The sequence below is a fragment of the Chamaea fasciata genome, unplaced genomic scaffold (genome assembly GCF_029207755.1).
Source record: "Chamaea fasciata isolate MVZ Bird 193981 ecotype frontalis unplaced genomic scaffold, bChaFas1.0.hap1 SCAF_4, whole genome shotgun sequence".
In the NCBI taxonomy this organism is placed as follows: domain Eukaryota; kingdom Metazoa; phylum Chordata; class Aves; order Passeriformes; family Sylviidae; genus Chamaea; species Chamaea fasciata.
Genome location: NW_027094089.1, coordinates 13,633,772 through 13,658,762, shown reverse-complemented (window position 1 = coordinate 13,658,762; position 24,991 = coordinate 13,633,772).

Below are 24,991 nucleotides of genomic sequence, written 5' to 3'. Positions count from 1 at the left end.
TTTTTTTTTTTTTTTTTAGAGAGAAGGTTTTGTAGTGTTATTTCTGAAAGCCACAAAGTTGTGAAGTTTTGTTAGTTCTTTTCCTTTTTCCCCAAAATGGAAGGAAGTTGTAATTTTACTGCCTAGGAAATTCTACACTATTTTAATGCAGAACTTAATAAACCTTTACTGACAGCTATAATGATTATTTTTTAACTTAAGCCATCTTGTGTTAACTGTATATATCTGTCCAGCTTAAATGACATTCTTTAGATATTTTTACATGTGTTCTAGTCCCTTTTTAATATGTATCCTAGAAGATAATGGTAGTCTATAAGATTTTCAAAAGTCAAACAATGTTATATATCACATGGGATACATTTATGGTGGATGGTATGACAGAAAATGAACCTTGTTAGAGCATCCAGTTATGTTATTACAGGTTGAAAGATTTAGAGTACTACCCCCATAGATGTTTAACCCTCTTTTAAGGGTGATAGGTGATAGGTGTTATTAATTGGCCTGTTCCCCGAACTCTAGAAAGTTTTTCGGAATGTGCATTTACCATAAATTATGATTCTACATCATTAATCAACCAAGTCTCCTTCATGACTCAGTAGAAATAGAAAACAAAAAACAAAAGGCTAGAGGATTACTTTTCTTTTTCTTTTTCTTTTTTTTTTTTTAAACAGACGAACAGATACACTACAATAATTTTTTTTTTTTTTTCCGGGCATAGCTCAAAAAGAATTGACCTCTCTCTGTGCCTCCTGTTAGATTTAACAATTTCTACCTTCCCATTTCTGTTTTTTTTTCCTTGGAGCTGCAGTCTCACACATTGCTTCTGCTCTTCCCCAACATCCTGTCTCCATTTCAGGTCTCCCATTCCTTTAACCTTTTTAATCCTTTTTAGAATTAAGTTTTCCTTTCGTTCCACTTATAGTATAAAGCACACAAAGCTCTTTGACAGCTCCTGGTGTGCAAAGCAGCATGGGGAAAGGGCAGAAGAACAAAGAGAGTACATGCACAGACAGGTGGGCAGAGGTCTTCCTCAGCTCAAGAAGCTTGGTATAGGTTGCCTATGTGCTCTCCTGTGCACCCTCACATTGTTAATGCATATCTTTCCATGTGCACTTCCAGAGTCAAAGTGTAACTGCTCAAATATATAATAGATTCAGGAAAGACACCAGACTGAGACTAACTGAGCTATTCCTCCAACAGAAATGCAAGAGGAGTTATTAATATTCTTCCTAAAGGCCTTGGATGTGCTCCAGTATGTGATGAGAGATCTGCACCTGTATCCTTTATGAATATTTAAGGAAACCTTATTGTGGTGACAGGACACAGACTTTTCTACTGTTTGTTCTGCAAATGGGATTTATCTTCATCAAGTAATGTTCAGCATGAATTCTCCTAAAAGATGCCTGTACGGTTAAACTATGGTAACTCAAATGATGAGTTAAAGACTTGACTGAACACCGAGTCTTGCTCATGAAATAATCATGACTTTGAGATGATGGATAGACTTGATTCCCTGAGTTTCCAGCTGAGATTTTCAGCAGGAGCTTCATTAGACAGACATGGGTTGAGACTGTTGTAATCCAAAAACAAATGAATTTGAAAAACTGTTCTAACTTAAAACTTTCAGATCTGAATAATTTAGATTGCCTGATTGCTCCCCAAACTAACATCTTCATTCCTGTTTTGATGGCAGAGAGGAGTGGAAGAGTCATACTGTTGTACTGACTTAAATAATTTCAAGAAACTTTCCCATCTAATGAGGGAAAATCAAATTCAGATGTTTTGAAGATGAACAAAACTCTCTAATTGTGCATGGGGAAAATGAGCTAGTGTGAAGACTGATTCGCTTCTCCAAACATAGCACAGGGGACTGATTTATGTAGACAGAATGTAAGAGAAGAGAAGATTTCTAAACCCTCTGATTTTTTACAATGTACTGAAAGCATGCAGAGGAGCCTAATGTCATTTGACTGGCTTTAGCTGATATTCTGAATCTAGGGGAACCCAAATCAAAGAACCTCTGAGAGCTCTGAATCTCAAATATTTTTTAGAATATGGATAGTATTTAAGGTAGTGTTCTGCAGATCCTGAATCCTATTATCCTTGGCCCTAAAGAGTTCAGAATTTAGAAGGCAACAGAGGGTGCAAATCCTTGGCAGCTCCTCTCCCCTTCACACCCCACTGAGACAAGTAATGATGATTAATACAGATCCCTTAACTAGCAGAGGCCAGAATTTCACCATTTACAGATTAAAAGATTCTACTCCCTGTCTCCCCTGCATCTTCCTTACTTGAAATCATTTGAAATTTCTTATTCTTTGACCTACTCATAACAGCCCAGAAAACCTCATTTAAAAACCCAGGGGGTGGGGAAGGTTTTGAAGAGTAAGTCTGATGAGGAGTGGCTGAGGGAGCTGGGAAAGGGGAAGGAGCTGGAAAAGGCTTTTCACTCAGCCTGGAGAAAAGGAGGCTCAGGGGGACCTTCTGGCTGTACACAACAGATGGGATAGGAGGCAGGAGCCGGGGAGTCAGGTTCTCCTGCCAGGGAACAAGGGACAGGAGCAGAAGACACAGTCTGAAGCTGTGCCAGGGAGGTTCAAGTTGAATATCAGGAAGAATATGTTGACAGAAAGGGTTGCTAAGGATTTGAATGGGGTGACCAGGGTGGTGGTGGAGTCACCATCCCTGAAGGTGCTCAAGAAACAGCTGGATCTAGCCCTCAGTGCGATGGTCTGGTTGACATGGTGGTGTTGCTCAAAAGTTGCACTCAGTGGTCTAGGAGACCTTTCCAACCTTAAGAATTCTATGATTCCATGGTTAGAGCTGTAAGACTATTCCAAAATTCTCAAGGCTCTTCTCAGTAATAAAAGGGATTTAAAAGTCATTCTGGGACCTCCTCAGACAATGTACTCTTCAACTTCAGCACACAGGGAAGAGCTCTGACATGATGAAATCCTTGTCGAGTTTCAGCATTTTACACTAATGTTGTGTAAGCAAAAAAGCCAAGGGAGGAAACGTCCAAATTTCCCTTAGCCCAGCTCCAGTGCCACTGCAGTGACTGCTTCACTGCCTGGGCTAAAACCACTGTTTAACCCTCCCTGAGCTGGCCCTGGGTCAACCCTAGAACCCTGGAGCCCAGTAGTGTAGAGCCTGCTGAAAATATGGCTCATCTTCATAAGATTTTAGTTGGAGTAATTAATGCAATCAAGAAAAAATGAGCCAGTTTTATAGGCACATAGATCTTCCTTCAGAGCTTTCCAGAGCCCTCTTCAGGGTCCATGATTACCCTTGTTCATTTCTAGGCTATCTGATTGTATTCATTCCTAAAACTCAAAATCCTAGAATGGAATCTTTCTGAACTAGGAAGTTTTCATCTCAATATGTTCTCTGTTCCAGTATATCCCAAAACCTTGTTTATTTCAATAGAGATAATACTGTATACCTTGAAATTGGTCTCTTTGATTTAAATATAAATTAATTCTCAACAAAAGGAAAAAAGAATATTTTATATTATAGCTAATAGCTGAAATTATGAGTGTCCTGCACAGCCTGACAAAATTTGAGAAAAGACAATAAAATTTTGTTTGTTCTGCTTCTCACAAAATATTATGTTTATTACGAATTTGAGCTGCTGCATTAAAAAAAAAAAAAAGTTCAGGTACAAAAAAAAGAAGCAGTTGGTAATTCTATATAAATGCTGAAGTTCTTGTGCATTTTTCATGCATAAACAGCTGTAAAATATAGGTGTTACCACATAATTTAGAAAGAAAAACAGAATCTACTATTATAGGAGACTTGTGTGGTGCGTTTAAATGATTAATATCAAAACAGACTCCTCCAAGCAATTAAGCAGAAGCATATTTAAGAACTGTCATTGCATAAAATATCAGTGAAGTCCATATACTTGAATGAGTGGACCCCTTTGTTAAACCAGAGCTAGAAACAACCCAACACTTCATTGCGACTGGGATATTCAGAGGTGTTGTGATCTTGCAGGTCACTGGAGATGTCTTTCACTGCACCTGGTGATGCACAAAAATGCCTTTATTTTTCCTTGTGCAGCAGGGTGCTACCCAAAATCTAAAGAGGAATATGTTTGTTACCAAAAGAAGCGGTGAATCAGAAGATCAAATGAATGAAAAAAGGAAAGAACAAAATCCCAAAATTCTTTTAACTGTGATACAGATTATCAACTTCCCTACTTAATAGTAGAACATGATTAGGATTGGTAGTATAGACATCAGGGTAGTTTTGCTTCCAGGCTTCTGAGTGCCATGCATTATTACATTGCTCTTTACTACTCTTTAAAATTCAGGCCATAAATCTTTAGTAAACCACTGCACTCCTCTGACTCTGGACCTTGTTCTGCCCCAGGACATTGGGTTGCAAATGTCATCTCATATTGTTAGACACCACTGAGCATACTGAGAAACACAAACCAGGACAGTCCAATAAACTATAAGTCTGTGTCCTCACACCTTAGGTGGAGTAATGGGTCCCTCACATGCACCTCACAGTGTGAGGGTGACAATTGCAGGTCTTATATCTGTGCAAGAAAAGAGTAAAAGTAATACCAGTTTAAGATATCGTAGGAAAAGAAAGGAAGGATGGGCTTTCCTGCCATCATCAGATTTCCAAGTTGTAGCTTTATCATTCTAAGAGGATTAATGACATAAATACTCTACCCAATAATCAAAATTCAAGACATGCACGAAAAAGCATCAGCAATCTTCCAGTTGAAAACACTTTCTTAGTAAATGCAACAATTTTTGCAAATCTGTGATAATTTCATTTACATTCCTATTTAGGTATATTTTATTATGTTTTGATTTGACTCTGGTGACAAAATTTAAAATAGATATTTACATCTGACAGGAAGAAGTGTTAGGGTGGAAGACATTGCATGAACAAAATGTTCCTTTTCAGTAGTCTTGATTTTTGCTTTCCTCAGAATTTTCAGGGCTTCCCGTGAGATAATAGTTTGGTTTATTAAAATTGTGCAGTGGGGTAAAAAAATGAGAATTTAAGAACCAGCTATCTCAATACAAGATACAGTACAACTAAGTTGCTTGATCTCTAAATATGGACCATTACCACACTCTTAAAGGTATTGATTGGTGTTAGACACTAAACAAGGTTAAGATGAATTAAAGAAAACATATCTTTCCCATTTTGAAAGACTCTAATTTCTTTTCTAAGTGCTGTATGCCCTTACACTGAGTCTATGTTTATTCTCGTTACAAATAAATGTAATTAAATGTAATTACAAATAATAAATAAATGTAGATGTCTCTACAACAGAATTCAAAATACTAGATATCAGCAAAAGTTTTATCATAGAAACTAACAGCCATGGCCATTTCTAAAAAAATATACTTATAAAATACTTACTTTTCCAGAAAGGGACACACTCAAATTCACATTCATATACATGCTCTCTATATTAAATGTATGGACCTTTGAAGTGAAAAATGATTAAAGATTGAGTGTTCAGATATTCAGTCTGCAAATTATTTTCTCAGCTAGCCTGTTCTCCCTGTTTAACATATCCCCCTAAACAGCAAGTTTTTAGGAGTGATGTGTGAGGGGAAAAGGAGGAAATAGAATAAAGCAAGATTTTCTATGCTGTGATAGCTGACTTTGTAGGGTATTTGCTTTTGTTTGCGGGGTTTTTTTGCATTCAGCTGCATCCCGCCCTCTCCCTGGATCACCCTGTTCTGCACTCCCACATTCCAATGCATGTGTTCCTGGTGGACATAACCAATCTGTCTGAAGATTTTGGTAATGTACTGTGTGCTTGTAAATGTCTGGATCCAAGGAAGTTTTGCTTGTAACTGTCTGGAGACAGTTCCCCACCCATCAGTTATGCTGTGGTGTATTGTGAGACACCCAGAAGGTGTGCAGCCACACACAGTACTGTGGGAAATGGATTTGTAGAGAATTCTCAAAGCCTGACAGAAGGCTCACATAGTCCTGTACACCTGTATGCAAACTCTGAGAGAAGGTGTGCTAACTTAGAAAGGCTATGGAATAGACAGACATTGTTGAGAGAGAAATTGAACTACAAACAAGTTTCAAATTATGACCTTGCAAATAGACTAGATATTTTGGAGAAATAGAACTATGAAAGATGTATTGTAGCAAGACTCAGGTGGGGTATTTTTAGATAATTGTCTTAGAAGCATTAGCAACATTGTGTGGCAAAAGGTGATAGCCTAAAACTACTTATAATGTAATGCAATTAGGAAATAGTTATCTTCTGATTTTGATGGTGTGAATTGCAACATCTGTACCTCCTCACCCTTCTCATGAGACTGAATATAGAATAAAATAGTTTAAAAAAGCTTCTCAGGAGCCCCATCTCTGGGTCAGAAAAAGGGTTTTTCTGACCCAGTACCAATCCCAAAACTGTGGAGCAATCATTTTCTCCTACAATGGGGACCCTCACCTCATTTCCAACCAACCTGTGAAAGGAGGAAGGGCAGTTTCTGATGTCAAGACCTGCTTCCACAGAACTGGTACCGCCAAAATCACTGTCAAATTTCTCAAAAATTTGTTGTTATAAGTTATCTCCGAATGCAACAAGATTCTGTTCAAATTGCTAATCAATCCTACAAGATAAGAGGCTTCAATAGGAGCCATAAAAAGAGACTATAACAACCTCCTTATAGAGGAGGAGGAGACTTTATCATTTCCTAATTTTGATGTCCTTGGCACTTATTCTGCTCTCCCACTAATAAATCATTAAAACGGAGGTGTGTGGAGGTCCCAGTAACCATTTGACCTCTTCTTATCAACTTTCCCCCTTCATGAAACTGCTCACTTCCCAGTGATTTGTGTGGATCAATACAGCAGAAAGGTCACAAAAACACTAAACAGAGATGCCAATCAGAAAGATGTCAAAAGAAAAAGAAAATTTGACAACATCAGGATCAATCAAGGGCTGCTCAGGAAAACTTGTCAGCAGTGATTAATGACACATTGTGCAGTTGCTGTCATTTGGAAAATGCTTTAGAAGTTTTGAGATCACTGCGTGAAGAAATTGAGTTGAAGTTCTCTTGTCATATTGAAATTTAGGAGCTACAGGGTCCAGACTGGGCCAGGCAAACTTTTTCTTTGCAAACAAAAGCCTGGTGGTGTCATGGATGAGTAAAACTCCCCTGTGTTTGAGTAATGATGGGATCCACTTCACGCGGCTCTGAGGGAACTCTGCTCCTCACCTTCCTCATGTCACGATTAACTGGGTGACCAAAAAAGTGCCAGTTATGAAGGAATACCATGGGTACTGTGAACCAGAGAGGCAGCACTTCACAAGAAGTCCTACAGTTGCTCCCTTCCTTTGTTGGATATTTCTAAAGCCCAAAACTCACAGAAGATTTTGGAGCTGTGATAGGGGCCCAAGCAACTTCCAATACCCTCAGAGGAGTTCCTCAAGCACAGGTGAGGGACATGGAAAGAGCTGGATGACTGTAAGTTGGACTGTCCATAAATCATGCAGTGTGTCACAGGACTAGTAATTTTACCTTTGGTACTATTTCTCAAACTGGAAGGCATTCTGTTGAAAAAGCCAAGGAGAGATGTATTACCAAGCAGGGAGAGAGTGAAAAGAGATGTGTCCTTTTCAAAGATTTTTTCAGTGCTTTTCTATTATTCTAATTTGGTTTTGGTTTTTTGTGGGCTTTTTTTGTTGTTTTTGTTGTTGTTAATGGTGGTGGTGGTGCTGGTGGTGTGTTTTTTGGGGTTTTTTGTTTTTTTGTTGTTTTTGGGGGTGGTTGTTTGGATTTTTGGGTGGGTTTCTTTTGTTTGTTTGTTTTGGGGGGGTTTGTTTGTTTTGTTTGTTTTGTTTTGTTTTTCTTTGTCTAGGGAAGGAAATACCCAGATTTTGTGCATGGAAAGTCTATGCCATGGTTGTCAGCAAAGAGAGGCTGAAACTATCCACTGGCACCATCCAAGTGAACATGTCTTCCTGCTACTTATTCAGCAGTCATGATTCGTGTCCTTTAGCTACTGTAAGAAAGATGCCTGCAAAACTCAGATTCACTTTTCAGGCTAGAGTAAATTATGGGTTTTCTTATGGGTTTTAACTGAAAGTATTAACAGCTGAATTTTCTATGTCAATCTGGGAAAATGCTTTACTTCTGCAATGCTCTCTGGCCTATGAATGGTGGTAAAACAATGTTGTATAAGTGATGTTTGTAAGCTAACAATCCTACTCTTAGGTCTTGAAGTAATTTTCCAGGTGCTGAGACATGTAGGTAGATTTTATGGGGCCCAAGGCAACCTTATCTAGTGGAAGCTGTCCCTTACCAGGGCAGAGAAGTTGGAATGAGATAGCTTTAAGGCCTTTTTTAACTGAAACCCTTCTATGACTTCATTGTTAGTATAGTGCTACTGAATTTCTAACTGAGTGGATAGAGAAATCCTGGAGAGATGCTCTCCTGAAGTTTACAGAGTGATCTATATCCAGCTGGTATTCACATGATCTGCAGTCTTTTAAAGCTATAGTAATTCTCATCTGAGATTTTTTACAGCATATTTCAAAAGTTTATTTCAAGGTGACTTACAAAAAGTGGCAACACAATCGTCCTTAAATGGGTTAAAAAAAAAAATCCATGTTAACCCTACAGGATAATGGCATTGGAAGTAAACTGTTCTTTCCTTCAGGCCACGCCTTTTATCAGCTAAAGGTCTTCCCAAACTGCATCTCTATGTCCAACACTACCTGCCTAATGCTTAGATATGGTTCTGTAAAACTCACATTTGTCACAGCTCAAATCAAATTAATCCAGTTACAGAAATTAGTTATTATTTGTCTTGTGGTTTGTCAGTTTGTTTTAGAGGTACTTTGAATAACTTCCACGATGGCTTGAATTTCCATTAATTAAACCATGTCATTTGGCAAGTGTAGCTGAGTACAACAAAATCTCTTTGCTGCATTGGACAGAAACACTTTAGGCTACCTGCTGAAGAGTCAGGTCTCCAGAGATGGAGTTTTCCATATCTGTGCCCTTCCCTCTCAAAGAATCTGTGCTCTGAGGCAGGAGTATGTAGTCTCAGATCCTGGCAGAAAGTGTCAAAAACCCACAGCAGATTGACATCAGAATCTCAGGCAACCTCAGCTGATCATCCTGAATACAACCACAGCACCTGTGGTATATCCAGCTCCAGCCATATGTGTGTAGAATGTAAGAATTCTGATAACACCTTGTATCCAATACACATTGTTTCCCATACTTCTAGTATAACAAAACTGAGATTCTGCTGAAGACGTGGGTGGCAGTGTATCAGGTGCGTGAGATAAATGTCAGATTAGCTGACAGTTGCAAGCAGTTTAACACATTTAATACACTAATTTAGATTTAATGTGCATATCAGAGCACTCTATAATATTGGCACAGGAAATCGTTTGTCAGAAGAAGACTTACAGGAACTAGCCACTGATTAAAGAGGCATCAAAGGGCTGTTTTGAAAAAGAATTACTGATGGTTTGATATTTTGTCTGATATTAGCCTTTTCATTTGGGCTAATATATTTTTTTTCTCACCAGTGCTGTGCAGTTGTAAAGCAAATCAGTGCTGAAAGACCAGAAGTGCCTTACAGGTTTGTGAATTACATCCCTGCTGGTAGGCAAGACCAAGCTGTGCCACATTAGTGAACTCCACTCAAGAAAACTGTGGTGGGACCTTTGCCTCATCCTCTTGTCAGAAGTTATTTGTCAGCAATTAGCAGTTATTTTTCTGCAAATAATCTAAGGCCAGTAGTTTCAGCAGAAAGCTGAAAATAGAATCCCTGGGGAAGAAATACAATGCTGACTCAATTTTTATTATTATTTTTATTATATTTGCTGTTATTTGCCAATTTACTTTGAACTCTTAGTGCCTTTCTCCATTCCCCATCTCATCAAACTCTCCTCGCTGTTGTATACAAGCTGTTCCTCCCTTTTTGACTATGCAGAGCTGGAACTAGATGATCTTTAATCTCCCCTTAAACCCAAACCATTCTGTGATTCTATGATTCTATTTTCTGGTCAGCACAATTTAATGATGCCCGTCTTTACACCGTCACATGATCCTTGCTGCTGGGCCTGATCCACAGTATTTCAATGAAGAGGAAGATGAGACTTGACAGGAAAATGTATGTTTCAGGGGATGTCAAAATAGGCATCCTGCCACAAAACAGAAGTGCCTTTGCCTGCTGCAACTTGTGTTTCCAGATGTCCTCAAAAATTCTTCGTCTCTCATTTGTCCTCATCTTCCAAGAGGCTCTCAGGTCCCCACAGGGGAACTATTAAAAGTCCCACCATGGAACACTGACCTCCAGTCCTTATCAGCTTCCTGATTTCAGCTGTCACTCAATACTGGGGCTGGTTACTATTCTCTTCTGTGAGTCCCAGAGTAGGTATGCTGCTGACAGTTGTGTCAGTAGGCTATCATTATATTTTGGGATGAATCACTGAATTTTTATATTTTCCTGTGCCCAGAACAGGAAAATTAACCTTGAGTTTGTCATAACACTTCAGACACTGACTGTTGTTTTGGGAGTTGTCTTGGTTTTTGTAACTGAAAAAACATGTTATTCTATTCCATCAGTTGAAACCAGGTAGAGCAGTGTTGCTTATTTTTGCCCAAGTGGGTCAGTGTTACTTATCAGATGGTGGAGTGTTCCACTACCCCCAAGGGAATATCTTCTGCTAATAGACCATTAAAGCTCACCAATGACATGACACATTACGTCCATTGTAATGCATCATCTTACATACCACTGTAAGATGTCCCACACAGGGAGGAGGAGCCAAACCATCCTCACCTAGATAAAAAGGAGCCACAAGTGCCACCAAGTATCCCAGTTTTCCACCAGATCCCTGGAGGAAGACCGGACCCATCTCACCATTACTGGACCCTTTCTTCGACAACCAAGACAGATATTGGTGCCCAGTGTGGGGTGGAAGGGCATTGAGAGGAAAAAGGAATAGCGGTTCTTTTGTTACCTAAGTTCTTGTGTATAGGGGCCTTGTTGGACAGCATTACATGGTCCAGTTTTCCCTGGTTTGGGTGGCATGTGGTTGTGGCTGTATTTCTGCCATTTGCAGGCCCTTATCTAAACATGGGCCCTATAACTAAAGCTATTTCATCTGCCATCCAGTTTATTTTATGGCTTAATAAGGTGAGGATCTCATGGATTTTTAATTTCCTCTGGAAGGCAGGCACATGGATTCAGGGCTATCATACACTAGCTCAGAAATTATGAAAGTATGATCAGTGGCCCGATGCAGGCTCATGTCTCTGCGGTGGTGAAGGAACTCAAAGAGGAGATGAGGGAAATGAGAGAAGAGATGAGAAGGAACAGTTCCCATGTAGCACCGGTGCGAGTCACAGGCCCCAGAATCAGAGCCCAACATCCCCCAGCAGGAGAGAGAGGGTACACCCCTCGAGCTGACCTGTGGTTTTATCTGCGGGACCATGGGGAGGACATGGGAGTGTGGCATGGGAAACCTACTTCTGTCCTGGCAGCATGGGTACATGAGCTCAAGGAGAGAAACACTAACAGAGGGAGTTCCACTAGAATGAAGGTAGCCACAGCCTCCCACGACCAAGCTGACAGGTGTTACAGAGAATGTTGTGTCAGATTCCCTCAAAAGAACCTCTACCATGTATGTCCAAGAAGGGAATAATAACCAGTGCTAGAGGGGCCCTGCCTCTAGCCAGGAAGAGGCACGGGAAAATCGAGGTTTTTGGACTGTGTGGATTCGATGGCCTGGCACATCAGAGCCACAAAAATATGAAGCTTTGGTAGATAATGGGTCGCAGTGTACTCTAATGCCATCGGGACATGTGGGGGCAGAACCGATTTCCATTGCTGGGGTGACGGGGGGATCATAGGAACTGACTCTGTTGGAAGCAGTGTTGCTTATTTTTGCCCAAATGGGTCAGTGTTACTTATCAGATGGTGGAGTGTTGCTTATCTCTCTTCATTGTTCCACTACCCCCATGGGAATATCTTCTGCTAATAGACCATTAAAGCTCACCAATGACATGACACATTACATCATACCATTGTAAAATGTCCCACACAGGGAGGAGGAGCCAAACCATCCTCACCTAGATAAAAAGGAGGCACAAGTGCCACCAAGTATCCCAGTTTTCCACCAGATCCCTGGAGGAAGACCAGACCCATCTCACCATTACTGGACCCTTTCTTCGACGGGGACTATCTCTACTCCAACAGAACCACATCTGCCACTCCAGGAGGGCTTACTTTAGCCTGCTTCCAACACCCTGACCAACAGGGTGTCAGGTTGTATTTCTGACTCTGTCAGGGTTTTCTAGGATTTTTTTTTTTATTTGCTTGCTTACTCTTCTGTACTACAACATTTGTATTTTTTTTAATATCCCTAGTAAAGAACTGCTATACCTATTCTCAAAATCTTTGCCTGACAGCCTTTTAATTGCAAATTTATTATAATTTGGAAAAGGGGGGGGAGAGGCTAACAGTCCAAGGGAGACTCCAGTCTTCCCTAGCAGATACTTGTCTATCTAAAACAAGACAGGAGTGGACATCCTTTGTTTACAGATTGCCCAGATATCTCCTACAAGACTTTGCTCTGCCTTTGGAAAAACCAGTTTTTTAAACAAAACTTCCCATGCATAGTACCACTAAACAGACAATTTGAAGTATAGTTGTAAAGCTATCTCAGAATTCCACAGCAGAGCTGTACTAGACTTGTAAAAAGCCAATGGACTCAAATGCTCTCTCCTTTATGAGGCTGTTCTGACTCTAAACTTTCTCCCTTCATCAGGCTCCTTAATTGTCACTTCTAACCTAGGGGTTTAGTTAAAATCAGCCTCCAAAGTCATTTTGATTTAATGAAATCCTGATAGGAGCATCACCAACCTTCTAATTGAGTGAAACCTCTCCATTAAATAGCAGAGGAATTTGTGCTGAGTTCTGAAAGTGACAATAAAACACAAAAAAACATCATTAATATGTCAACTCCTTTTTCACATCATCTTCCCAGCTTTGGCAGCTTCTTGGCTTTCTTGATCAGCATTACTTTGTCAAATCTATTCCACTTTTCTGTGAGAGGAAACTCATGTTTCTTTACTCTGTAAAAGTATATGTGCACTCCCAGGGACCGGGGCTGCAGTACTTTGCCCCTTTTCTACTTAGTGTAAGGTTTCATAGGTTTCTGGTCATTGAGTTGAATCCACAGCAGGTGTAAACTCAATTCATGTCACTGAATCCATGATGACTTGTGCCAACTGGAGATAAGGTTTCAGTGAGGCTGGTGAGCAGATTTTTCCAAATAGGGAAAGAAATGTTGAACGTAAAATGGGCAAAACACTGTTTGTCCTTTTTTTTTTTTTTTTTGCGTTGGCTGTGCTTGGTTTTGTTGCGTCTCACAAAGTCTTTCAGACCTAAATGTCATCAGCTGCAGAGAAAATGTCCTCCAGAAAACACGATGACAAATTGTTAAAACAGAGCTAAGAGCCATCCCTGTAATTGTGATTACTCTTGAATTTAACTCAGTTTTAAACTCACTTATACATAAATTAGAATAACACATATACACAAAGGAAAATGTGACAAATGGATTAGTTTGTGCACTTTTCTTGGTGATTTGTAACTCTGGGAAGTTAGAGCACTTGTGCATGGAGTCCCCACTGGTCAATTCTGTGATCTGTATTATAAATAGGACACTGTATTCTCAAAATTGAATTTTCATCCCGTGTACGGTTTCAGGCTGTTCTGTCACCTAAACAGTGAACAACCACAAATGTCTTTGCTATTTGGGTTTTTCCTTCCACTTCCTTCTGTTTTGTATGTTTAGACTGGAAAATGAGGAATTCTTTCTTGCAATGTATATATGATATCCTAATATTATTTCAGGGTCAGAAAAACAAAATAGATCCTAAATAAAATCTCCTAAATCCATCATGACTCTTCTATTCTGCCTTTATTTCTTTTTCCCTACATACTGGTATAGTTATTTCTTTTGCTGCACACTGCTCTGCTGACAGAGCTCAGAGCAGCTCTGCTGATTCCATTCCTGACTGACTTAATCCTTGGTCTCACTTCTCTGCAGCTTTCTTCTATTTTAAGTCAGGGAATGGAGGCGAAGTGAGGGAGGGACAAGAAAACCATACAGTCTAACTTCTGTAATTTTATGTTTTCACTGCTTGGAATGTATGATTCATGCACTTCCACTTTTTTTTTTCCCTCTTTCTTTTTTTTTTTTTTTTTTTTTCTAGAAAGACTGGATTTAATGATCATAAATGAGTGCAGCTAGGGAGGGAGCAGGCCCTTGCCAACACTCAGCATTCCCAGCCAAATCTCCATGCAATTTGTTTAAATATCTTTTCAATTGTATAAAGTTCCTAGGTAGGGTGGAGGGAGGAAAACACAGACCTTGAGGTCCAGGTTCCTTAGGGCAGTCTTAGGGAAGCTTTTTCTTAGGTAAAATTGCCTTTTCCAACTGTTTTGCCACCATCTATTATTAGACTGGTTTTATAGAGCAGGAGAGTAAAACAGTATTCCAAACTTCTAAGAAAACTCCTGTCTGCTCCAGCTGAACTTTGCTCCAAATGAACTAAATTCTGTGAGTGACAGCTGCTCTTTGGGGGGTCTCCAACTTTGGCTATTCACAAAAAAAAAACCCAGGGTGTTGAAAACCATCCTGAGATTTCACTGAATCTCACTTTAAGATTTAACCTTCTTCATTTATCAAATAGAAGGCCACAACCTGCACCTTCAAGCATAAGGGGTTGTCCTTTGTTTCCTAGGCTATGGACTTAATGAAACCTAAATGTGTCCACAGCTTGAACCACCTGATACACAAATACAAATGCTTGTTGGTACCTCTTTTTAGAAGGGATACTCACTGTCACCTCTCTCTGCTTGTCTTTTCTTTGGAATTTCTCTTATGTGGGGATCAGAGCCAATACGACGCCTCTGGATTCAATATGGACAGAATGTCATCTATTTATCTGAGTGTGCAGCTTCCTGAAAATTCTTCTTAATATGTCTTAGAAACCCCCACGAACAATTTGAGTTACCTTCAGTTCTTTGTGTCCTTCCTCAAAAGGACAGGAGTCTTGGAAGAGTTCTGACATGCAACACAAAAAAACCCCAACAAAACAGAGGAAGAAAAGACTGAGTGCCCTTGCTCTCCGGACTTCTTTTATCTTCCTGCACTCTCTTTCCAAAGGGACATATGCTTTTATTTTCCTCAGGAAATGTAGTTTATAACCACTTTCTAAATATCATTATTCCCATTTTCCTTAAGATGTATTTTGCACTAAAATCATTAGACTTTGACTCTGTGGAGTTCTTGCTTAATATTTCCTGTGTAATATTTGTTACCAAAAAAAAAGTCACCTGGTTTTAGATTGCTCTCTCTCCTCCCAGTCATACCCATGAAAATTCTTTTTCCTTCTATAGCTGCTTTGTAGACCACCAGTGTGAAGGGGGTGGGCCTGCACATGCTGTATGGTGCTTTGACCCAATTCCACTTGGTCTTGCCAGGTGCATTCTCCTACTTACCACTCTAGCTGACCCTTTAAATTCCTCCAGTGTGCCAGATGTTCCCAAAATTGTGTTCTCCCTGGGTGGATTTTAAGGCAGAGCTCTCCTTCCTCCCAGGCTCAGCCACAGCTGTGAGCTGATGGAGCTGCCTCTCCCCACTGCTGTGAACTTTAATCAGGTTCTAAAGTTTCATTATCACAGTGATCCATTCTGGAAGATATTTCACACTCCCCAAGCCCCAGGCAAGTCCTAACAATCTTGTTTAATATACTTTTAGTTTTTTCTTTCCCTATTTTTTTCTTTCTTTCTCTTTGATACTGTTCTGCAGGTGCTGGAGAAATACAAGGCTTCAAGGTCTGCCTCTCACAAGACTGCTGCTGTTTTTAGCTCTCAGCCACCATTCCAGGAGCCACTTTCCTTTTCATGGTCGACAGCTGGTCTTTTTCAGGAATCACTGGCTCACAGTCAGGGAAGTCTGATCATATGCCTTGTAAGATTCTTAGTGGCTGACATAATTTGCCAAATGCCAGCTTTCCTTCACAGATTTTTCTGGTCTTTCCAGCTCCAGAGATACTTGACTGCCAGGTATAACTCCCCATCATTAAAATATAACTTTGGCCTCCCTCACCACACAAGTGGGTGTATGAGGATGTAGATGGAGAATGAAAAAGAAAATTCTTTTAATTTTTGGCTCTGTGTAGGATTTGTGTGCAGGTCATCTCCTTGATTTCCCCAGTTTCTCATATGTGCTATGTCAATGGCTGGGAACATTAATGAATACATGCTAACTGGTGAAATTGGAATGATGAGAACTGTAACTAACCTTATCATTGCAATTATTGCCCATAATAATTAGTTTACTGTTACAGGAATACATTAGGAAGCACAACTGCTGCTATTTTTGTTTCAGAGCATGGAAGAGCACCATAATACTGTATGGATTCTAAGAACACTGCCAAAGGACACAAGTCGATGGCTATTTCCTAAATGTCATGATTTCATCTTGATGACCCTGTATTAGGCAGGAAGTTAAAGTCCCTGTCCTTTCACAGTTCGAATCAGTAGTCTTTTAGGTAGAAAACAGAAGCCATTTAGCATAGGCACTGAAGAGTCATTACTTCAAAGATATCCTAAATTTAGTCCTTGCTGCTCTGATGACTCATCTGAACATATTGCACTGCAGGAAGTAATGAGAAAGCATCAGAATAATGCAAAGTAATTCACTACTCCTGTAACATCTCTCTGATTACATGCTTTCCCTAGCTCCTTGGCCTAGAGACTCTGACCTTGACTTCCTGATGTTTTTATAGGTTTTGTTTTTTTCACTTGCACCAAAATATTCAGAATGGTCTTAGTACCTTCCCAATGAATCATCACGGTCTAAGCATACAATGAGGCACAAGAACTCAGTATACAGAACACATGGAGGATGCACAAGAGGTGGGAAGGGGTTCATGCTCATTCTGTAGGGTTTAAAGTTTAAAAAAGGGGACATCGTCTTGCCATGGGTTGAATCTAAATCAGCACTGACCAGAGAAGTGGGCTGTCCACGATTGCAGATAAGCAGCTCCTTCTTTGCACAATTTGCTACAGTGAACAAAATTCCTCTGATGATCTTAAGAATGCTTAACCCATTAACAATTTCAGTCTCTCACAGCATGGAATTAATTCTATAAAACTAACATTTTTGTGTTTTCTTTGGTGGAAACAAAGTGTTGAAAATCTTATAATTTTCCAAATCATCGTGTTAGAGCTGAAGGAGGAAGAAACCAACAGGATGTAGTTTGCCTCATGTACCTGGACCAGTCCAGGACCTGCTAGTACCACTCCAGATTCAGTTGAGGGGAAACCTGAGGCCTCCATTCTTACAGGGTTTGACCGGAGAATGCTCTCTATCAGATGTTCATGGTGTAACTTCATTTCCTGACTTGGTAACCAAAGTTGCCAAGGTAAAAAGTGACCATTCCTAAAGTCCATTTAGAACCATGGAATCACAGAGTCATAGAATGGCTTGGGCTAGAAGGCACCTCTCATTCCAAACCCCTGCCATGGGCAGGGACATCTTCCACTATCTCAGGTTGCTCCAAGCCCTGTCCAGCCTGGCTTTGGGCACTTCCAGGGACCCAGAGGCAGCCAGAGTTTCTATGTGCCAAGGCCTCGCTTCCCTTCCAGTGAAGGATTTCTTCCAAACAGCTAAGTACTGGAAGGTCACAATGAGGTCTCCCTAGAGCCATTTCTTCTCTAGGCAGAACTCCATTTCTGTGCATTAAAACACAAAAATATGCACAAATTTATTTTAGTAACAATCTGTGAAGGAAGAACAATGGTTCTGAAAATGTTCTTCACAGTAATTACAAATGTAATTGCAACAGGTACAGAAATAAATGTTCTTGAGAACAAGAGTGACTCCAATCTTCAACCATATACATGAAAAGACAATTTACTGTTAAAGCTTCAGCATATTCCAGGTCAAATATCTAAAAATAACATCCCCTTCCTGGAAGAGAAATGTGAGCCTTGTGTATATGAGACCAGTTCTCACCTAAATATTGCTGAAGACTCCTTAAAATGAGAATTCTGTAGCAAAAGGGAAATTAGATTAGCAAATTCAATCCTAACAATTCTGACATTAAATCTTCTGCTCTATTGTCACCAACAGCCAAATTCATTGCAATGTCCCTTGTTATACTTCGAGCTGAAGTAGTTGACCAGATTTAAATGGGATGTTGTTAGCTAAAAAAGGTTTATTCCCTGAACAAGGCAGTTTGAGATTAGTCAAAATTACTTGTTTCTGTCAGTGAACAAAATCATAGAATGTTTTAGGTTATAAAGAACTTCATGAGACCTCTAGTCCAACTCCAGGGTAGGCTCAACATTTAATCCAACCCAGTTCCTTGGGGCTTATTCCAGTTTGATGTTAAAAAATTTCCAAGGACCAAGATTTTACGAACTCTTTGGGCCACTTCCAATGTTTTCCTGTCCTTTGATGAGAAATATTTTATTTCTATCAAGTCAGAAAACCTTGCCTGATTAGTTTGTGGTCATTGCCTGAAATGCATTCACCACACCTCTTCAGAAAGATCCTGACACCAACCTGATACATTCCTCTAAGGTTTTGGAATACAGAGTTCAATGTGGAAAATGGTATGCTTCTGCCTAAAACATTTAATAGTTTCAAAACAAAATGTTTTCATACTTCAAAATGGCATATTGTCACTAAAGAGAAGGGGGGAAAAAGGAAATTATACAGTTTGGGTCATGTGAAACATTTAATTTAGACCAAAACTGAGTGTTTTGTTTTGCTGTTTTTCTCTTGGGCAATGAATTGAAAAAGTAGATATTCACAGACCACTAGATAAGCTCTCTGTTTATGGTGATTTATGAACTGCTAGTGGAAAATCGGTAGAAGTTATTTTCTGTTAGCTAAATAGAAAAATACAACCTTCAATCTACAACTATGAAGAGCTGTAATTTGGAAAACACAACATGTGATAGAAATGGATATGGTGCTATTCCATTCAGATGCATGACTTCACTGTTTCTCTAAACTGTGTCCTTTTAATGTGGATTTAATAACATCAGGCACCAGAAGGAACTAGGTCCTTTTCAAATTGAAGAACACACGATGTTTCCATAACTGAGCCTCTTAACTGCTGAACAAGGAGGAAAGCCCTTTTCTGCTTTGGATTGTAAAGTCTTTTCATTTTATGTGTGTAATGACAGAATGTATAGACTTTGTGTCTGGGTATAGGGATGGAAAATAAATTCTACCATACTTTGAAGTTTATGATAGTGGCACCACCGAGGTTCCTTCTGTAACACTGCAAAACTGTGCTACCATTTACTCATATATTTCCAGGAAAAAGGAATAATCACATTTTTCCTACAAATATATGTTTGGATTATAAAGTGGTTCATAAATGCCTTATTTTTCAAAACTGGAATTCTTTACCTTGGAAAATCTGAGAGCAATGACATCGTGGCCGGCTCCTCATTACAATAATGTCACAGGGAACATAATAGTCATTAACTATGGAAAAGGGTGAAGCAAATGATAACGTCTGAATTTGCAGGAAGTTCTTAGAAAGAGTACAAAAATTTGCCCCACCTTGCATGTTTCACTCAGAGTTAATACTGGTGGGACCCACAGACAACAAAGTGGAAAAAATGAAGTGCCTGAATTGATTGAACTCAAAGCAACAGCAACCGCTGAACAACAACAACAAATGATCTTCAGTCTGGATGTACTCACTCACACAGAAGAGCAATTGAAGGAAAAAGCCTTTGTTTCCAAAATGGTGTGATGCCATGGGCAGACAGATACTTGGATTGTGGGAATCCACATGTGTTGTAGATTCAAAACAATGTTCCAGCAATATTTTTTTACACAGTTCCTACTGTGGTTGTTGGACCCTACCACAGATTTATATAGTCCAAAATTAGATCTCAGATGACGCAAGGAGAGATCACTGTAGAAAGTCTCTGATTTTATAAAAGCACACTGTTTTTTATACTTTTACTTATCATTTGCTACCACCAAGTGTTAAAGTAAGGGGACCAATAACAAGAGACCTCTGATGCAACTCAGTGAGACCATTATGATTTGCTTCCTCTTTACCCACTCTTGTCTCAAAAGTGCCACACAATCCTTGTGTGTTGTGCAGTTTACAAGCTGTGTGACTGTTCTGTTGGTCAGCAGGAAAGAAGAAGAAATATTTTTGACTCCTTGCATAAGTGGGGCACAATCCTGGCCTGCAAAATCAGTAGAAGATAGTTGATTTACATGCAACGTGCAAGCACTGGAGCCCTAAGTGGGTGTTATTTGAGTAGCACAGAAAACAGTGTCTTCCAAATACAGAAAGTGCCCAAAACATCACTGTGTGGGGACAGCTGGTAGGACTGTACCCTGGCCAGGTTTCTGTCTCCACTGACACGGCTCCTGCAGGGAAGAATCTGAGGCAGACCAGTGCCTTCTGCACCACTGCTCTGCAGGACCAGTGCTTCCTTCTGCCTACTGGCTGCAGCAGCCTGAAGTGACTCAGAAACTCCAGAAGAGGAAGCATTATAATTGCTGCTGTGAAGGGCAAGGGTACACTAGCATTTCCCCCATGTTCAGGTAAAAGGGAAAAATTCAACTCAAATGCTTCTCACACTTGGAAGATTTCCAACAACAGCCCAGCAAGAGAGATTTTCTTCCATGTTCAGTCACCCCTCAAGAATTTCAGAAGTCATTGCTCTGTATAGTACTTAGAAGCTGATTCACCACTGTGAAGAGATTTGATGTGCCCCTTAACTCTCCCATCACCCGTTAGTGTGGTATGTACCCTGTTTGCTACAAAAGCTACTCCTTTTCCTTGTCTCCAGCCCACCATCTCATCAGCTTCCAACCTGGGAAATAATTATGCATATCCTCCCACTATAAAAAAGAACTTGGATTCCAGACAACTACATAAATAAATAAATAAACAAGCAAACCAAACAGCAAAACACCAATCCCTTTACCACATCTGAGCTGTTCACTTTGGGTAAATGAAGATTTTATTGAACAGCAGAGGACTTGTGGCACTAATTCCACAGGTGAGGTCAGTCTTGGTCAGATGAAGGTGATACATCCATCAGACACTGACAGTAGAATAATCAGGAAAAGGAAGGATGTATGAATATCAGGAGTAGTGCTAGGATAATGTGGCAGACAAAAATCTCAGTTCATGGGTTTTCCCTTCTTTCCATGGCCAGCTCAGGAAGCAAGACATTCACCTCCTTGAAGTTTGGCACTCCAGTTGTGGCCATTTAATCACATATGTTTTCCCTGCATGCAATGAGGAGACACAAGGATGCAGAGAATAACCTATCCTATCCATAATAAATAAATAAATAAACACAGTAGATCAGCTAATGGAGATTTCCTGACTCCACTGGTTACAGAAGACCAGTAATTGCTCAGTCAGGTCAACTCACTTTTAGGTAGAGGAAACCAAAACCAACATGTATTCCTACCATCCTCTTGCCAATTTCTCAGAAAATGAGATTAGCACAGAGTAGAAATGAAGGAATAAACATTAAAAACTAAGACAGGTATATAGGTAAAGTCTTACTGATATGGAAAAAACCTACCATACCTCAAAAAGACTGGTCTGTGGAGCAGGATACAGCATAAACACTGTTACTGACACTTGCTCTTTAGGCTAAGTATACGCTTAGTCTTTCTTGTTCGAACATTACAGCCACAAAACTAGCTAATAAATTTCTGGCTGACAAGCTTGACAGAGCAATAAGTAAAAACAGGAAGGCATCTATTACATATTACCCTGGATTTATCAGCTTTGCCTTCGAAAGGGGAAATAACACAAAGCAAATTGTGGGAAGTTTTTTTTATCTGCTAGAAAACATGCCCTGTGCCTCAGTCAAAAAACAAGCTGTTTTGAAGTAACCATATTATTTAAAGATACAAGTCAAACAGGAAGAGGAAAACCAAACAAGCACGGCTTAAAAATTTCCCACAAGTGAGCTCTTACAGTCAGAATGCAGTGATGGAATTGCTGACAGAGCCTGAGCTGCAGGGGAACCATAAGGTTTTCCAGGGCCAGAGAGCTAGAGAAAGGGAATGGAAGGGATTCTCTTCTCATTTGAATATTTTTTTCTGGCTGTGCATTTTTGACATTTGCCTCATTACTGTTTTTAAAGCCAAATCAATGTCAGAAACTGGGATTTTATCTTCCCCTTCAAGGTGAGGTCACTTTGAAACATCAAGATGTGTCTGAAATACCATAAGTTAGTGATGCGAGAAACCACAGGCAAGGAGCCATGGATAATTTAGCCACATTCCTTTGAAGCACTTCAGTTCATGTATAAATTTAGACAAACAGGAATTAAAAATGAAGACTGCGTGGGATTAATGGATATTTTAGGTTGGATGGATATTTTGGGTTTAGGATCGCTATGAGCCTGAGAGCTGGTGAAATGGGTTATACGGAAAACCTGTTGACTGGAGCCATCAAGCTACATAACATGAACCTGCTGTCTGAGAAATACAGTGGTGGAAAAGGTGTCTGTGTAGCTCACCTGCTCCTGGGATAGCCCCACCTGCCACTCCACAGTCTGTTTTCCACCTAACAACAGAGCTCTTACTTGAAGTCATGTTCCTAATTGCAGTGCCAAGGGGATTTTTTGAGTTTTGGTTTTGTGATTTGTCTTTTTTTTTTTCATCTTCAAAACCCAGTCCTCAGAATAGAAACATTTATAAGCAGCAAGCTGACAAGCACTAGCACTCTGGATTTTTGTTTGCTTTATCTTACCCAAAGACATTTCGGTAGATTTTGCAAATTTTTTGCAAAATCCCCAAGATTTGCAAACGAACCCTGATGAATCATCTTTATTCATAAGAATGAGATATTAAAAGCATTTTCTTCAGCAGCAGAATTGCCAGTTCACTTGCTACATATTTTCCTATATGCAGAAGTCTGTTCGAAGGATATATTCTAGCACATCATATGTAAAGTAAATTAAAACAATAGCATTAACTTTGTTATGATTTTAGGCCAAAAAGACTGCTATAATCGTCAAGATCAACCTATGGCATACATTTACCCCAATATATAGTTTTCTATATCATTCAAATCTGTTATACTATATAATATTCTAATACACATAATATTCTAGAACATACAATATTCTATGAAATAATTTCTTCTCACATGTTTTTGAAAAACCAAAAAGAAATTGTTAAATTGTCAGTATGGCATATCTCAGGTAAAAGAAACAGTTTGATTTTAGAGAGTGGAATGAAAGGACGTGAACTAATTTTTGACAAATGACACTGGTTCAATAATTTAGACTAATCTCAATTCCAAACTGAATGTCAGATTCCAGTCCAAATTCCATTTTTATTCCCACTTGATATTATCATAATTTCAGTGTCCATCTGACTGTGCCTTTCTTTGCTGCATAGGCTATCAAAACATTTATAGATTAGTTTAAAAAGTCTTTTCAAATTACTAAGAGGAGCACATTCCCCTCACAGTACACATCCCAGCTCTGTCATACAATGAATCTAAAACAAAAATGCAAACAGGTATTTGGCCCAGGAATCAAAGTCTATGTATTAATATGAGTACTAGATTATATGTTGTAAAAGGCAATGGAAACCTGAATTTATTTTAGAACTGACATTGCCGAGAAGTTATTTTGTAAACATATTCCTTTCCAGGGAGCTTTCCCATGCTCCTAAACAGAAGTAAAGCCACGCAACACAGAACAAAAGGTCATAAATTACTTTACTGACAATTTTCTTAGTCTATGTTTTCACATTTGTCGGGCTGCTCTGACAAGATGTGTAGTCATGTAGAACCAAATTAATACACAGGGAGGCCTTGCCATTAAAGAAATGCAAGCTGATTTCTTTCATTATGACCATCAGGAGATCTGCATTTGCTGTGCAAACAGCTACAGTGTTCTCTGAGCTGATATTGCTGTGGCACATGGTTAACCCGTAGCAACTTCGATCCTGAAACTGGGGCAAAGCCTTTGTTGAAATCCTCAGGGAAGAAACTGCTTCAAATCCAGGTGCTTAATGGCAGAACCATGTGCAAACGGAAATGCATAACATACACTCATCCTGCTATTAAAGCAGCACATTAAAAGGAAAAGAATGAGGAAAGAAACTCATAAGAAACCTCAAGAATTTTCATCTTACTAACAATTCAATTATTGTGCCTGATTTTTACCCTCCAATCAAAGCTGACATAAAAATATTTCCTGGAAGAGAAGTTAAAGTCAGATTCTGATGTCAAGGAATCAGTGTGAAACTATTTGGTCCAGTACCTCTGCTCTGACCCTGGCTCAGGAAGAGATGTAAACACATGCTTCACCCTGCCTGGGTGCACTAAGTGCCCTTGCTGCATATTTTCCTGCCAGCTGCTGTACAGAAACTCAGACAGAAAGTCAGAAACCACAGAATAATATGCCCAGAGCAGAACTAGCTTTCCTGCAATCCCATGGGAAGGAAGTCTGTGAATTCACAGCTAAACACTGTAAAAATGCAAGGTACATCAGAAAGACCCAAACCAAGGAGTGCTGGAGTTCTGATTAATCCCAGCCTTCTGAGACTTGCCAAATTTTCAGCCGCAGTGGAAAAGCACACAAGAGTTTATAGAGTTCTTAATGTAGTTTGAATCCCAGTTTCAGTGATTCAGATGGAATGAGCTCCTTTATCTAGTGGATATCTTTGATTCAGAAACTTGGGAGAAAAACTGCAGAGACAGATTTGACAACTAGAGTTTAGCTTAAATAAAGCCTCTATAGACTCTGATCAGTGGTAAAGTGTTCAGACCAGGCAAATCTCTAGTTTCTTTTTCACTGGTTTAATTCCTTCCTCCTTCTAAGGGAGGAAAAACTAGACAAAAATATTTTTTCATAGTATTTTGGCACTTCTGTTTCCTGTTGTGGACAGAACCTAGAAGCTAAGAAACTT